This window comes from Aquila chrysaetos, chromosome 6 (assembly GCF_900496995.4).
Source record: "Aquila chrysaetos chrysaetos chromosome 6, bAquChr1.4, whole genome shotgun sequence".
Taxonomy (NCBI): domain Eukaryota; kingdom Metazoa; phylum Chordata; class Aves; order Accipitriformes; family Accipitridae; genus Aquila; species Aquila chrysaetos.
In genome coordinates, this window is record NC_044009.1 from 45,989,938 (window position 1) to 46,004,840 (window position 14,903).

Consider the following 14,903-nt stretch of genomic DNA (forward strand, 5'->3'; position numbering starts at 1 on the left):
TACTGTTCTGGAACTTAAATGAAGAGCTCTGTAGTCCTTTTGAAGAATATTCATTTGGGTAGAGCTGACAAGATACTTTAGAAATTTCTTCTTTCTTTGAAGAGAGGCATCAATCTTGGTACCTATTTCAAAATGAGGAGGTGAGCAAGACATGGAGGCCTAATGCTTTGTAACATTATAAATGTTAACAATGCAAGTCAAGCTTTTAACAGTGAACAAAGGTTAGATGATTACTAGAACAGTCATATTTCAGCTGGAGCTTTGGGCTGCTTTCTTTTCCTGCATTAGAAAATGAATATTTTGATATGAGTGTCTAAAGAAACTTGCTCTTAAGGCTTAGATTGTAACATGATGCTCTTGCAACCTTGCTTATATTGAAATCAACCCTGGGATACTGTGTTCAATTGCCTGCCTGCAATTTGGGTTTTACATTACTGGGTTTATTTAATTGTACTCCTGCCTGTCTCTTATTGATGGCTTTTATAGTTGCCTAAGCTTTTATGATTAATTTGTAGCCCCGGGGGAGGTGGGGAGAGAAGAGGAAAAGAAGTAAGTTTAACTCTTTCTGTGGAACTTCTCCTCTAGTTTTTGCAGACAAGTGAAAAGCCAAGCAGGAGTGCTCTTGCAGCTGTGGCAGCAAGAAAATTTAACTGTCCTGGCAAAGCCTTTTGTCAGCCCATTTTGCTAGGAAGAAGGCCTCGCACGTCTGTTTTCCATGACAGGCTGTGTAAGTTGGGTCACACAGCTCTTCATTGTACTTGCTTTCAAACTGAGTTTGTGTTGGCTGGTTTTGCCATTTGCTTTATCCTCTACTATCTATAATATCCTATCATGAGGGAGCATGAAGCTAATTATGGTGTCTTCACAGCAGTGTTTGATTGTTTTTTATGCAGCACTATTAGATTGTGGTATGAAGAGAACTCGGATTTCTCTACATAGCCTGTAACAAGAATATGCAGAATTGGTTTGTCATCATGCTCAGAGTTAAGCAGTGTGATGTTATATGCCTGTGAGTATGGGTTCCTGAGAAGATACTTGGATTTCTCTTGATCCAGAATGACTGAGGACTGCAGCTGAAATTAGCAGAGATGGTCCATTCATTGCAAGCAAGCTGATCCAAGGGAGAAAAAACCAACAAAGTCAAACAAAAGCCCCATTTGTTCAATGCGATTTGCACAGCTGATATTGACCCAAATAGGAGAAGGGGTACTATCTCTTCTGGTTGCACCCCATGTTTACAGAGCGTTTGTTCGTGTTCCAGGTTATGCCGACAAGACTTTAGTTTTTGATGGGCTCAGAGCACACGAGGAAAGGGAGCTTGTGTCTGCTAGCAAAGATGAGGCAGTAGCCACTGGTTAAATCATTGGGTAGGTGGGGGTTTTTTTGTTTTGTTTGTTTTTTTTTTTTTAAAATGTCCCTTCCCAAAGGAATTGCCAGTCTGTAGACTTGTGATTGTTATTGTAACTCAGCCAGGGATAGACAGAAACTTGTTATGTAACAAGTCAAAAATGATGATCTTTAATAAGAGGTTTATTCAGCGTGGCAAAAAATTAAAGTTTTGTTTAATTAGCAGTCAAATGACTTGTTTTGCCTTCTAGTTCATTATGTGTTAAGTAGGTATATGCCACTGATTCATATAGCTCATTACAGCTCATAAATGTCGCCATAAAATTAGTCAAAATAAGAGTGTTAAAGTGTCTTGCTGTCAGTAGTTATCCAGTTGGTTTGGTTTTGCTGACAAGTTCGTAGCTAAAGTGTGAATTTTATAGTTGAAGATGTCATAGGACTTGGATAGCATGCTGCTTCTCATTATGGAAAGAGACAGCCTATATCTAAAAGCTGTAGCTGAAACTTTTTTCTGGTCATAGCTACTACCTGCCCCTCCTCATCAGCAGAGTCAGTCAATGTACTGGACCAAGTTTAAAAGCAATAGATGATAGATGCAGTGGTGATAATTGTCAGTAAGTCAGTGATGCCACTTCTGGGAACACAGTACCAATGAGATGCTTTCATTGAATCTTTGTGTTCTTGGCCCAAATGGCAGTCAGTCAAGATCTGGAGCCTAACAGCGTAAGCTGAAGCTGTTCAGCATAAACTGAAGTGGCTACTTCTTTAATAGTGCAGCTGATCATTTCCAGATGCAAATTACTGTAATATGCTCAAATACTTCACATGTAGGTAAGATCCTGGAGTCTGCATATTAGAAGACTGTTGGCATTGTGGAAAGGAAACCACAGTATAGTACAGAAACTGATTTGCATCAATCACTTGACCAACTGATGAATCACTTGGTAGTTACCACTTGATATTATAAGAAGATTTTATCACTTGATAATATAATAAAAAGTCTCAGTACTTTACAATAGCAGGTTGTAATAGTAAGCAGATAATGTCTGTTGGTAAGTGACACTGGAAGATTTTTTTACAGGGTATATGTTTTTGTAAATTCCAGTTAAGTTGAACAGGAGAACTCTTTGAGGCTAAAACTTCAGACTGATTTATTTCAACAGCTTCAGGGTCCAAATCTCTTGATACATACAGTGGTGTCAGCTCTAGTTGCCACAGCCCTACAGGTATCAATGATTTTTGTATGGCTTTACATCAATAGATTTCAAAGATTTTGGGGTATTACATGCTGTTTATTATATTTATATACAGTAAATAAGGTATGGGAATGTACAGGGATAGTAGGCCAGTGGCTGAGTCACATAATACATCTCTCAAGTTCTAGAGTGCAGGTCATCTGTGAGACGAGACTATAGATGTGCAGAATTTAAATAGGAACAGCTTCTCTGGTTTTATTGGGGTTGATGTGGGTGGGGTATGTCAGTCTGCTAGAAATTAGGCACAGAATTTGGTCAAGAAAGAAATTGTATTGTCAGATTGCAGTGTCAGAAGTACTGCCACAAGGAAACTCTAAAGCATTCTGGTAGATAGCTTTTGTTTGTTTGCCTGACAGGGAGTACATTTAGAGATATATGTCCTAAGTGACTGAAGATAAACTTTTTAATATGTCTTTTTTAAACTGTAACATTAAACTGGAATGTCGCTTTTGGTTAGTCTCTGTTCAAAGACAGATCTCCTCTGTTTTTAATAATTTATGTAGAAACTGTTTGGAAGATTTAAAATGTGACAGCTCTGAAGTAAGAAGATTGATGCTACTCTGGTGTGATCTGATTTGGATTCTGACCTAATTTCTTTTAGTTAGTGATTGGTATAGGACTTCGCGGGGTACATGAGCTTATGACTTTTGGAGATTACTGGCTGATATTTTTAGGTTACCAGCTAATCCTGTTTAGGAATAGGATTTTCATCTGAAAACTGATAGGTTCTTAAGTTCTTCCTGTTTTGCTTTAGAATGACAACTGGAAAGTGTACAAAAAAATCAAAGGATTGTTTGTTTATTTCATACTGTCTCGTGCTGTGGCTGCCTTCTACATAATGATTTTCTGCATGCATGGGTTTAAAAAATGCTATTCTTCACTAATGCTTAAACAAAAGGAAAATCTTCCATTTAAGTTGTTAATTTTCCACATGCTCTAAAAGAGGTAGGTAAAAGCATTGTGTACACATTGCCCCCAAAATGTTTTGAGCCTTTCCTTCTGGATTTTTCTTATGTCGCCTTGTAGCTGTTTGCAAAGCAGCCAGACCATAGATAAAGTAACAAATGCAAATTCACAGTTCCATTTGCTTACTCAACAACTGTGTTCCATATATAAACACTATCTTCCAGATGTTTTCTCCTTGTTAGCAGTTGCTTTCATGTGCTTCTAACGTATGGCAGAGAGAACCTTGTTCTTCAATTCCACACTTAGTGTGGGCTTGTCATCTGCTTTGTGTGTTAATTTGGAAGGTAAGCATTTTGTCACCTGTTTCTACAGATTGAGTTCAAAATGCTTACCAGTCCTATGTATGAGATCACCTTTGTGAATTTTTATTTAACTTTGTAAAAAGTGTAAAGAAGCAGTAAAATAAAGGCCATTATAGCTTGAATGTTAGAGTGTTATATGTAGGATTGTAGCTCCTGTAGCTGTTTTGTTTCCTTTTTGTTGTACACCTCTTGATGGGAAGGGAAGCCAAAGCGAGGTGGAGAAATGAGAATTTGCACTAAAAGTGTAATGTGTATGAGTAATACTATGTTGTATTGAAAATATTGCTCAAACTGTGTGGTTTTTGTTGCTGGTTTGGCATGATAATATTAATAGGTTTTGCCCTTTTTGGTGAAAGGGCATATATTGGACCAAACTTGATGTAAATTTCTGTGGGCCCCCCTGCCCCAAGATTTACTGCCTCAAAAGAGCCCTTGCAATACATATGTTGTATACTGAAACCTCTTCTATTGCTATTACACATAAAATTCCCATGATGGCTTGGTGAGGTCTTCATCTCATTGCTAATGGGGGCTGAAGTGAAAGGGAAGGGAGTAGGAAGATGTCACATTCACATGGGCGATGTCATGCCTTATGTGACATCCCTGCATCCTAGCACACACTGTTACAATCATGCTCTTGTCTCCTGAAAGCAGAAAAGGCTGCAATTCTGTGGGTAGTGTTAACAGTGAAAGAGAGCAACTAACTCCCAAGAGTTCTCCCACACAAGTCAAGACAAATTTTGCAGTTCTGCAGATCAGTGTGGTTTTTATCCCCCCTCCCCCCCCTTTTTTTTTCCTGTTGCCTTCCACACCAACTCTTGAGAGTTATTTATGGTGCTTTCAGGGAAGAAACTGATTCAGCTACCGCTCGTCAAACAGCTGTTGGGGTAGATGGAGCATTCTCTCTCACTGAGGCTTTCTGTGCCTCCTTCGACCCTTCAGAACTGCCTTAACAACTGTCCATGTCTATTTCCTTATCATCTTTCTCTTCCCTCCTCTATCCTCTCCAGTTTCTGTATATCATTTGTGGTTTTCATTTGCTCCCATAATATAGAAATAAATAATATCAAATATTTGCAGAACTTGATTAATTTGTGAAAATTTTCTAAATCTGAAAAAGCTGAAGCTGTAGAGATTTGACAAACTTATTTAATTATCTGTATGCAGCTGATCTGAATATTACATAAATCACACAGAGCTTCAGTTTTCTGCTCTTTACTTACGTGGTTTAGATATGCTGGCAGTATTCACATGGAAAGAGGCTATGCTGCCTAGATACCCAAGTTGTTTGGATATTTTTTTTTTTTTTAATCACACAACTGGAATTGTGAGGCATCAAAAGGAGGCTGTTTGTGGGAATGGTTTTGACTTCATTTATACGTGGATGCATGGGATTAAGCACATTCATTACGTTAGGGAAGACTTCTATCTGTTTTAAGAGCTGCTAGTCAAGTTTTACTCATTTCCAGCATATTCCTGAAGAGTGCATAGTTGTATGGATACTTGGGAACAGACATTTTAAAGCACAATTTTGAAGTCTTACTCGCAAGACAACACAGGAAAACCAGAATCCTTCTCTGAGGATGCAGGTACCTGAAAGAAGGTACTATTGAAAAAAAGTCAATGGGATGACTGCTGTTTAGAAAGGGACCTGGAGTAAGGCAACAGCAGAACACAGTACACCTAAGCTTAAATACAAGAATTGACCAAACTTGTCTTTAATTGCTTAGGATGAAAGTAGATGCTTTTCACACACTTGCTTAATGATACTGTGCAATGTATTTTGGGAATGTCTGGGAGACAGAATGGGCTTTGTAGTAACCTGCATAAAATTTCATTGATAAAATACTGTAATTATGAAAAGCTGTTTAGTGGAGTAATGTCTATAACTATCCTTTCTTTCATACTGGGTATATAGTTCTTTCAAAGCAATTTCAAAAGACTTGTGTTGTTTACTTGGCTAAATGCAGACAAGGTTTGTGGCCAAAATACATTTACTTTCATCTGATGCTTGGTAGAAATTGTATTGATGAAGGGATGCTTGTTGCTTGCAAAAAAAAAAAAAAAAAAAAAAAGGTTTTGCAAGGTTTTAATGGCTTTTTCTAGTAAATGGTTGCAAGAATTCTGTTACTGGCTCCAAAATTCTTTATCTGTATGGGTTGTTAGTAAAAGCCAACTGTGTGTAATCCAAATAAGATGCTTGGAATAGGTATCTGAAGCATGAAACTCATTTATTCTTTGAAGTTTTAGTAAGCCTTTACAAGTCTGTACAATATGCCAGCGTGGTACCTTGGACTGTGTCTGCAATGTGTATTTTCTCACTTGGGTTGATGTTGACTGCTGCTGGTGTTACTGAGTCCAGTTACATATAGACTAATATTAATGCTGTTCTTTGGTATTTAAAATTGTCTTAAAATATTTCACTTACAGCAAATCAAGGCTTCTGAGATGGGCAATGTATGCTTATGGTAGTAACAATATAATGCTTCAAATAAACGTAAGGATCATTAAAATACCTACTGTTTTTTAAAACACCTTCACAGGTAACAACACAGTTGAAACTGTAAATTGTCCTCAAACCCTGAGGCATTTTATGCTTAGCATTTCATGTTATAGTGTATTTAAGTACTATTTCAATGTTAAGAATAGTATTTGGTTTTTCACAGATGGCACCATGCTAGCAGGAGTATTAACTAAATTGCTTCCGCAATGTTTATGGGTACTTCTAGAATATCCATGTTCATGTACACCATTTTGGATGGTGTGGCTGGTTTGAAGTGTTAAGGTTTGAGTGTGTCCTGGTTTCAGCTGGGATAGAGTTAATTTTCTTCTTAGTAGCTGGTGCTGTGTTTAGGATTTAGTGTGAGAATAATGTTGATAACACACTGATGTTTTAGTTGTTGCTAAGTAGTGCTTATCCTAAGTTAAGGATTGTTCAGTTTCCCATGCTCTGCCAGCAAGCAGGTGCACAAGAAGCTGGGAGGGACCATAGCCAGGACAGCTGACTCAAACTAGCCCAAGGGATATTCCATACTATAGAATGTCGGGCTTGGTATATAAACTGGCGGGAGTTGGCCAGGAGGGGCGGATCGCTGTTTGGGCATCGGGCAGTGGGTGGTGAGCAGTTGCATTGTGCATCACTTGTCTTTTCTTGGGTTTTACTATTTTTTAAATTATTTTATTATATTCCTTTTCATTACAATTATTATTTTTATTATATTTTATTATCATTATTATTACTATTCAATTTTATTTTACTTTAGTTACTAAATCGTTCTTATCTCAGCCCATGAGTTTTACTTGTTTTTTTCCCCGATTCTTGTCCCCATCCTACTGGGAGGTGGGGAGTGAGCGAGCAGCTGCGTGGTTAGTTACCATCTGGGCTTAAACGACAACAGAATGGTTTTCAAGTCTATCAAAATGAGTTGCCTTACCTACTTAACTTTTGACTGGAGGGGTTATACCTGTTAGGGGACTGGAGCATCTGGCGTGGGAGGAGAGGCTGAGAGAGCTGAGGCTGTTTAGCCTGGAGAAGGGAAGCCCTGGGAGAATCTTATTAATGTTTATAAATCTCAGATTGGAGGGTGTAAAGAAAACAGGGCCAGACTCTTCTCGATGGTGCCTCATGACAAGACAAGATGCTTTTAAGATAATTCTTTAAAACAAATTTGAATGTAAAAGCTATCATAAAGACCATTAGTCCTCTGAGTGCTTTTTGTGTATTCCAAATACATACCGGCATGTCTAAGTCTGTGAGTACTATCACAAAGCTTGTAGTATTTATGTGAATTGTTTGATAGACTTACTTCAAAAATAATTAAATCAATCCCTCACAAAGCCAAATAAAACCTTTACAGCAGTGGAGAAAAACATGTAATCTAAGTCTAAAATCAGAATACAGATAAAAATCCTTGTTATATTTTAATATTAAATCTTAAAGTAGATGTAATGAATGTGTGTTGCTTAGGACTTATGTAATGATTCTTAAGTGGCTCAGTGTATCAGTAGGCTAAGGCAATTAAATACTTAAAGGGGCAAGGGGAGAGAAAGACCAACTGCCATTTTAAAAACTGGATATGAAATCCTACACTGTCAAAAATGGTCTTGCTTTTATGTAAATTACCACTCTAACAGGTGTTTGAAAACAAGCACAGTTTTTGTGGTGTGAAACACTTTGTGTTCAGCCAAATGAATGAGTTTTAAAGAAGTTGAAGAGAGTTAATGTATTTTCTTTCTGATCTTATTTAAAAAAAAAAAAAAAAAAAAGAAATTTAAAGACTTGCTCAGTCACTTTGCAAGGCTGTAACAATGGGTCATTACCAGGCATTGCAGTAGGAGTTAAAGGATGATGGAGAGATCAGGCATAATGCTGAAAACATAGATGTTGAGAGAGATGCTGCTATTGGGTCATGCTTTTTCTTCCACTGCTGCAAAGTAGTACATTGCTAATGCTCTTTTATAAAGAGACTGAAGTGCGTTCAATGGTGGGTTCTTCTTCTCAAGTGTTATCAGTGTAATCACTCAATGTATTATGTTTTATTTTCCTAAATGAAACTGTCTGCTATTTTCATTACTTAAAAGAAACAAAAATGCATGAGCAGAGATGATTTTTTTAGTAGTCTTTATTTTCTCAGTACTGTAAACAAATGCACTTTTTTAAGTTGAGTAACATCATTAAGATGGATTTCTGAATGACGGAAATTATTTCTTCTTAAATTGCTGCAAGCCATGATGGGTTTTTTTGTTGTTTTGTTTTGGTTTTTTTTTGTTTTGTTTTGTTTTTAAATGGTATGATCCTTTTCCTTAGACCAGCTTCTAACTGTTTTGGACTGAATCTGTTACTTGGTACCAGCTATACTTCTTTTTCTTTCTTCCTGTCCCTGAACACCCAGCATTGATAATTCCCTATCCAAGATCAAATGAATTACGGGGGGGGGGGGAAAAAACAGATTAATTTTTCATGCTACAGAAATCAACTGTGCATATACATAATTCTTTGTAAGTAGTCCAACAATGAATCTGGATACCTTCAAAATAATGTTTTGCACTTCTGGGTAGCTTTCTAGTTTTGTTTTATATCCTTTGATAGAATGCACTGAAGGATAGCTTTCATATTAGTGAGCTGTGGGTAGCCAGTCTGCTAGTTATGTGAACCAGAAGAGTAAGACTGGCCTACGTGGTCACAGCGTGTATCAGTTGGAGCGCAACAGAAAGCACCCGTGAGCTCTGACGACTCACGCTAACCTTTAAGTCTGTGACTGCCATATTTATCAGGACTGATGGTGGTAAGGGATAATAGTATTTTCCGATTCCTTACCAAGAGTGTATTGCTAGCTAATACTCTGAGCACACAGACTAGAATTCATATCTAAACAATGTGGGTAGCACTGTGTCCTCTTGAAGTAATTGGGAGCTTTTATAACTTCTTCAAAGTGAAAATAGCCTCCTTCACCTAACATGCAAGTAGTCAAGACACCTCTTCACTTCTAATTTTCTGGCATCTCCGAAGAAAGCTAATCTTGGTACAGTTCTTCTGGAGGCTCACTGTAACATGCATCCAGCCCTCAGAAGTAGACCTGTCAGAGAAGTCACCAGGAGAATCATAGAATCACTTAGGTTGGAAAAGACCCTTAAGACCATCGAGTCCAACCGTAAACCTGACATTGCCGAGTCCGCCACTAAACCATGTCCCTAAGTACCACATCTACACATCTTTTAAATACCTCCAGGGGTGGTGACTTGACCACTTTCCTGGGCAGCCTGTTGCAATGCTTGACAGCCCTTTCAGTGATAACCCATTCACCTGCTTCTACTGTTAACTAAATCTGCTTCAGTTTGCAAAGTGTCAAACGTTTTTTAAAGTTTGTCTTCTAATCTTTTTCTTCTTACCTTGACTGCAACCTGTGTCAGATCCCTCAGGGCTGTCATTGTCACTGTGTGGCATCAGCTGTGCAATGCTAATGAGTTTCAAGAGAACTAAACAGCAGTCTCTGCCTGGAGCAGCCCCTGCAGGATCTTTATCAGTCTTGTCCTGTTTTCAGGAAAGCCATGTTTCTCAGTGATGTTAACTGTAGAAATAGCAGCTAATTCTCCTGCAGGGGCAGCTTACTAGCATTTTGGTGAAGAAGTCCTGGCTATAATATCTATATTTTATTGAATTTATTAAGACTCTGCAGGACTTGAGGAAGTTATAACACTGTTAGGTCTTCAGGTTTGTGTGACTGACCCAGACAAACTTTTACTGAATTAACTGGTTACAGAAATTTGCAGTGTTCCTGAAGTACGCTGTCCCATCTGCTCGTGGGTTAAATGAGTCCTGTCCTAAAAGGTCAGTCTGTCCTGCCTATAAGCCACATTTTTATTCCATCTGTTAATATGAATGTTCTGAAGATGATGCCAAGAAAGAATTTACTAAATATATACACTTTTTATGGGAATAGATAGTCTTTGAACTGATGAAGTTTTCCTGAATACCAAAATTAGACGGCTTTTGACCACCCTCTCAAAAGACAAGTGATGGAAATTGACTTCCTGTGACTTTTATCACGTATATATTTCCTTTCTCCTCAGACTCTTCTTCATTCTTTTGGGATGTTAGTCTGTATTAGAACTATTTTTGCATTCATTTGTATTCATATATATAGAAAGAATATATATTATGAATGTATTTATATTCATAACATAAAAATATAAGACTATTAAAAATATCCTAAATTCAGGTAGAAAACTGATACAATATAAAAAGCAGAGCAGTAAACTATGATTCCTTGTTATGAGGATAATGGGGAATATGTAAAGCTTAAAATGTGGGTCCTCTCAGCTTTTCAGTGTTTAAGCAAATCATGAGAAGTTGTTGAAAAGATAACTTTCAGTAACAGTTCTCAAGTCTCAAGAAATGTTCTTATTATTATGAATTCTTGATTTACAGCTGTGATTTAAATTGACCTTCCAAATGTAGCAAGTATAATATTTCAAATCCTAAAAAAAATTTCTTTTCTTTTTTAAAATATTTTTCCCCTTTAGTACGTTAAGAAGGGGTGTGTGTGTGTGGAGAAAAAGCTGGTGTTGAAAAATTCAGATCTCACCCCTACTCCTTTATAAATTGTTGTTAGTATTCCTCTCTCCATGTGTGAGCCCAAGGTCCAGGCTTGTGGTTTAAACTGTAAACAGAGATGAGATACTTTTATACAAGAATAAATGTGCACAGATGGAGATAATCAGAAGTGACTTAAATGTGTGGGCTTTTTTAGAGGTGCCAAAAGCCCACAATACCAAGTTGACATTGATGAAGACTACAGGTGTGAAGTATGCTCAGACATATCCTTAGAGTCTGATTTGTAGAAGGTGTTCAGACACCTACAGGAGTACTCAGGAGTGTCTCATTAAGTGCAGTGGGAGTTGTGTATTTGGGCATGTTCATAAACGTCTTAGACACTTCTTTGCATCTTTATTGCGATTTCTTTAAAATTCTTGATTTTTGCTGTGCTGTTGACAGTTGCTGTAATTAAAGGGAATTTTTTTTTTAGGGCTTGCCTTATAGTTCTCAGTTAACAAGTCCTAATGTTGTGGGCTAAAGGGCAGAAACAACAAAAACTTTCAAGGACAGTACTTTGCATAACGTGAAGGATTTCTGTGGGATTCTTGAACCTATTTGATACATTAAAATTCAGGAAAAGGGCCTTCTGTTCTTTAAAAGTTCATAACGATAAATGAAAAAAGAACTCAAAAAAAAACCCCAACAACACTTCTGTAGTTACACCTCTGAGGCATCTATTCTTTAAAACTTAGAAGAAAAAATATTTTAGAATCTGTTAACAAATTCTGAGCATTTTTTTATTGACAGTCATCTGGTATGACTGACAAAATCCCCCTTATTTTTCTTCGTGTGTTACTTCCATTTAAGGCACACTTCTGTAGTAAAGGAAAATGTTGGTGTTGGCAGATACTCAGAATTTGTTCTCAGTCCTTAATAGTCATAGTGATTAAATGTGGATAGTAACATAGCTTTTTTATTTAATAATAAAAACTGTAAATGAGGGTTTTTTTGCAATGACATATTCTTGCATGTAATTCTTATATTGCACAATAAGCCTCCATTAAGCCAATAAATCAAACCATGTTCTTGAAGCCATTTTCATCTCCATTCCCAGTCCTTCTTACCCACAGTATCAGCCTTTCCTTCCAAATTCTGAATGTGAGGACATGAAAAAAAAAAAAAAAAAGCCTGAGTCTTGCAGAGTTTTGACATACTTTCTGTGAGGTATGGCCATTTTCATCCTGTCGTATAACATAATTGTTTTAACAGGCAAACACCCCTTTCTAATCTGGATTTAGCATGACATGATTTTTCTCTGGCTTTCACAAGTGTAGCCTTGCTGTGCTGACAGGTCTCTTAAGTTCTGTATTTTCCCGTACATACATACTAGTTTGGCTGTGTTCCCCTTACCCATCCTTTCTTCCACTCCTCCCCACTGAAACATAATCTTCTTCTCTTTACTTTCACAGCCTCCCAATCCTATTCAGCAATGAGGGCTTGCTTCCTACCTCCACCTGGGCCACGTGCTACCCACATTAGACTTTCCTATCAGACAGAGACTCTTTAAAAAGTGTCTTTTGGCTTTCTCCCTTCTTCCCTAACACAGGTAGGAATTCTCTCTTTAATCTTGGCAAAACAACTTCACTGTTCTCCTCAGATCTCTTCTGAAAACTCTGCTTTGCTGTGATGTCTACAGGGAAAAAAAGGACGTGAGACTTCCAGTCTTGTTAGCACTACTTCCTAAGGTTTGGTTCTTTTTGTTTCCAGTCCATCTGCTCGTTCTTATCATCTGTTTTTGCATGGTTTGGTTGCCGGGCACAAGACATATCTTTGTCCTTGGTACTGTCATATGACAAGCCAAAGTCTCCTCCTTATCCATATGTAGGATTTACCATAATGCAAATCCTAGTCTGGAGGGGTAGGTCTAACTCTAAAAATCCCGTGTGTACAATATGACATGTTCACTTGTGTACTCCAGCAACATCCAACCACTTAGGAGATAGCAATTGTGGTAATTTCTTGTCCTTTCTTTTTTTCTTTTGTTGTTCTACAATCTATGCTGTATTGTACAGTTTGATACATTTAGGTACCTAGAATTTAACTTTCCAGACAGAAAAATACATAAGAATTGCAACTTGACTTGTGAAAAATGTGGTCAGGCTTGTGGTTTTTTTGTGATTCACAGGAATCGCATTTTATTTGTGTATCTTTTTTTGCATATATGTTCCTTGAGTTTTGTGCTGTTTCTGTTCATCTTACGTATTGACTCAAAACATCTTAACTGTTTAGCCTTTAAACAATACTGTTAAGACAAACTAGTTCCTCCCTCCTGTTTTAACTGGAAGCTTAGGTCAGATGGAGATGAATGGATTATCTGTTTCACTGGAATTTGTAACCCGCCATATCTTCTTACAAATTTTATTATTCCTTTAGTTTCTTTTAATTCCATTTTCATTGGAAGTGGTACATAGGATTATGCGATCTGTTGAAACCTAGGCATTGCTGCTTTTATTCCTTGCCTCAATTCTGGTTTTGGTTTGGGTTTGTTTTGTTTTAGCCAGTCCCATTTAATTGCTTTTCTTGAAATACTGCACAACAGGTATTTAATTTAATATTCTTTCCAAACCTGATCTTCTGAAACTTTCTTGCCATATTGAAATAAAAAAATTCAGTGGAGGAGGAAGAATAGGAAATGTTAGTGAATATATTTTTATTTAAAATAAATTTAATTCAGTGGATGACTTTTTTTTTTTTGTAGTTACGCAACACTAAGTTTAAAAATGAATTCTTGTCAAGGTTCTTGAATAAAAATTGTGGGATGTCTTGGCACCTTTCTCTTTTTGAAAGGGAAAAACTATCTGCTCTTGTTCTTTGAAAACGGGTTTCTTGGAGTTGGCTGTAGTGTGGGGTGGTTTTTTATTAGTGGTTTTGCTGACACTTTTCTAAGGCTTGGTTGCTGGTTTGCATTTTTAATCTCCCTGATGTTTATTTGCAATGTACTTCAGTTTTGTTCATGAAACTTTTTAGGCATTTATCCTTCGCTCACTCTTAATGTTAGATCTTTGTTATTCTTAGTTCCTACTTTGTCCTTCAAACTCCTCCTCCTCTCTTCTCCCTTTCCTCTGAAAAGACTGAAATGTCAACTAAGGTGGCGAAAAATGCCAATCTACCAGGTTATCTTTTCATTATCATGCAGTCTTAAAGGTGGTTTTCTTCTGTATTTTTGTAAAGCACATTTTACAAAAAGTCCTGTATTTTTTTTTTTTAAATCTCTATATACACTTGCACAAGTTGTTTGTCTCATGTTGTGCATGTTTGTCAAAAATACTCTCAATGCTTTTCTCCCCCTTAAACTTCTTATTCTAAAGTGATGAAAGTGTTCCTGTTTGATTGTTGAGAGTTGCCTCAGAGATGGCTGGCCTTCAGTGGAGAATGAAATGGTTTTTTATGAAGTTTTACATCTAGTACATTATAATACTCAAAAACTAAATAATGAGAATTACCATTGTTCTAGATCAGATTTCGTCCTTTGTTTTGAAAGTGTGAAAAAAAATGAGTAATAATTCTCCCTATCCCCTCAAAAGACTAAAGTGACAACTGAAGTGGGGGAAAATACCTATCTATTTTTTCATTACCATGCAGAGAAAAAGAAGTGTTTGAAAAGTGATTTTTCATCCTCTTTTAATTGGAAAATATCAAGGAACTAGGCCATAATATGATGGAGGCACAGTGCATTGAGTAACATAAAATAATTTAAGGGACACTATATACAAACTGGTACTTAGAGGAAATTGGTAGGAGGAGCCTTCAAGGCATCAGGAACAAATGTTTCTGCCCATGGTATTTGTAATGTTTGCCTTTAATGCTTTACATGCTTCCCCATCCCTTTTGTGGCACCTTATTGCTGCGGGAAGGGGGGGGCGGTGTGAGGAAGGTGGTCCATCACTGGAGGGTTTCCTCCTTGTGGACCAGCTGGGTGGAGATCATGAGAGAGCA

General features: G+C 37.2%; 1 protein-coding gene across 3 annotated transcripts in view; it reads left to right on the plus strand.

The window, feature by feature from the left end:
• Window positions 1-14,903, plus strand: part of MGAT5 (alpha-1,6-mannosylglycoprotein 6-beta-N-acetylglucosaminyltransferase) — a 139,079-nt gene that overhangs the window by 21,670 nt on the left and 102,506 nt on the right. The window contains exon 2 of one of the 3 annotated variants that reach the window (XM_030016610.1): window positions 1,262-1,367. The exons of 1 other annotated variant lie outside the window; for it this stretch is intronic. The gene's annotated coding sequence lies outside the window, so the exon portion shown is untranslated. Of the gene's footprint in view, window positions 1-1,261; window positions 1,368-12,392; window positions 12,514-14,903 lie in introns of those variants that run through there. One more of the 3 variants, XM_030016611.2, reaches the window with a different exon arrangement.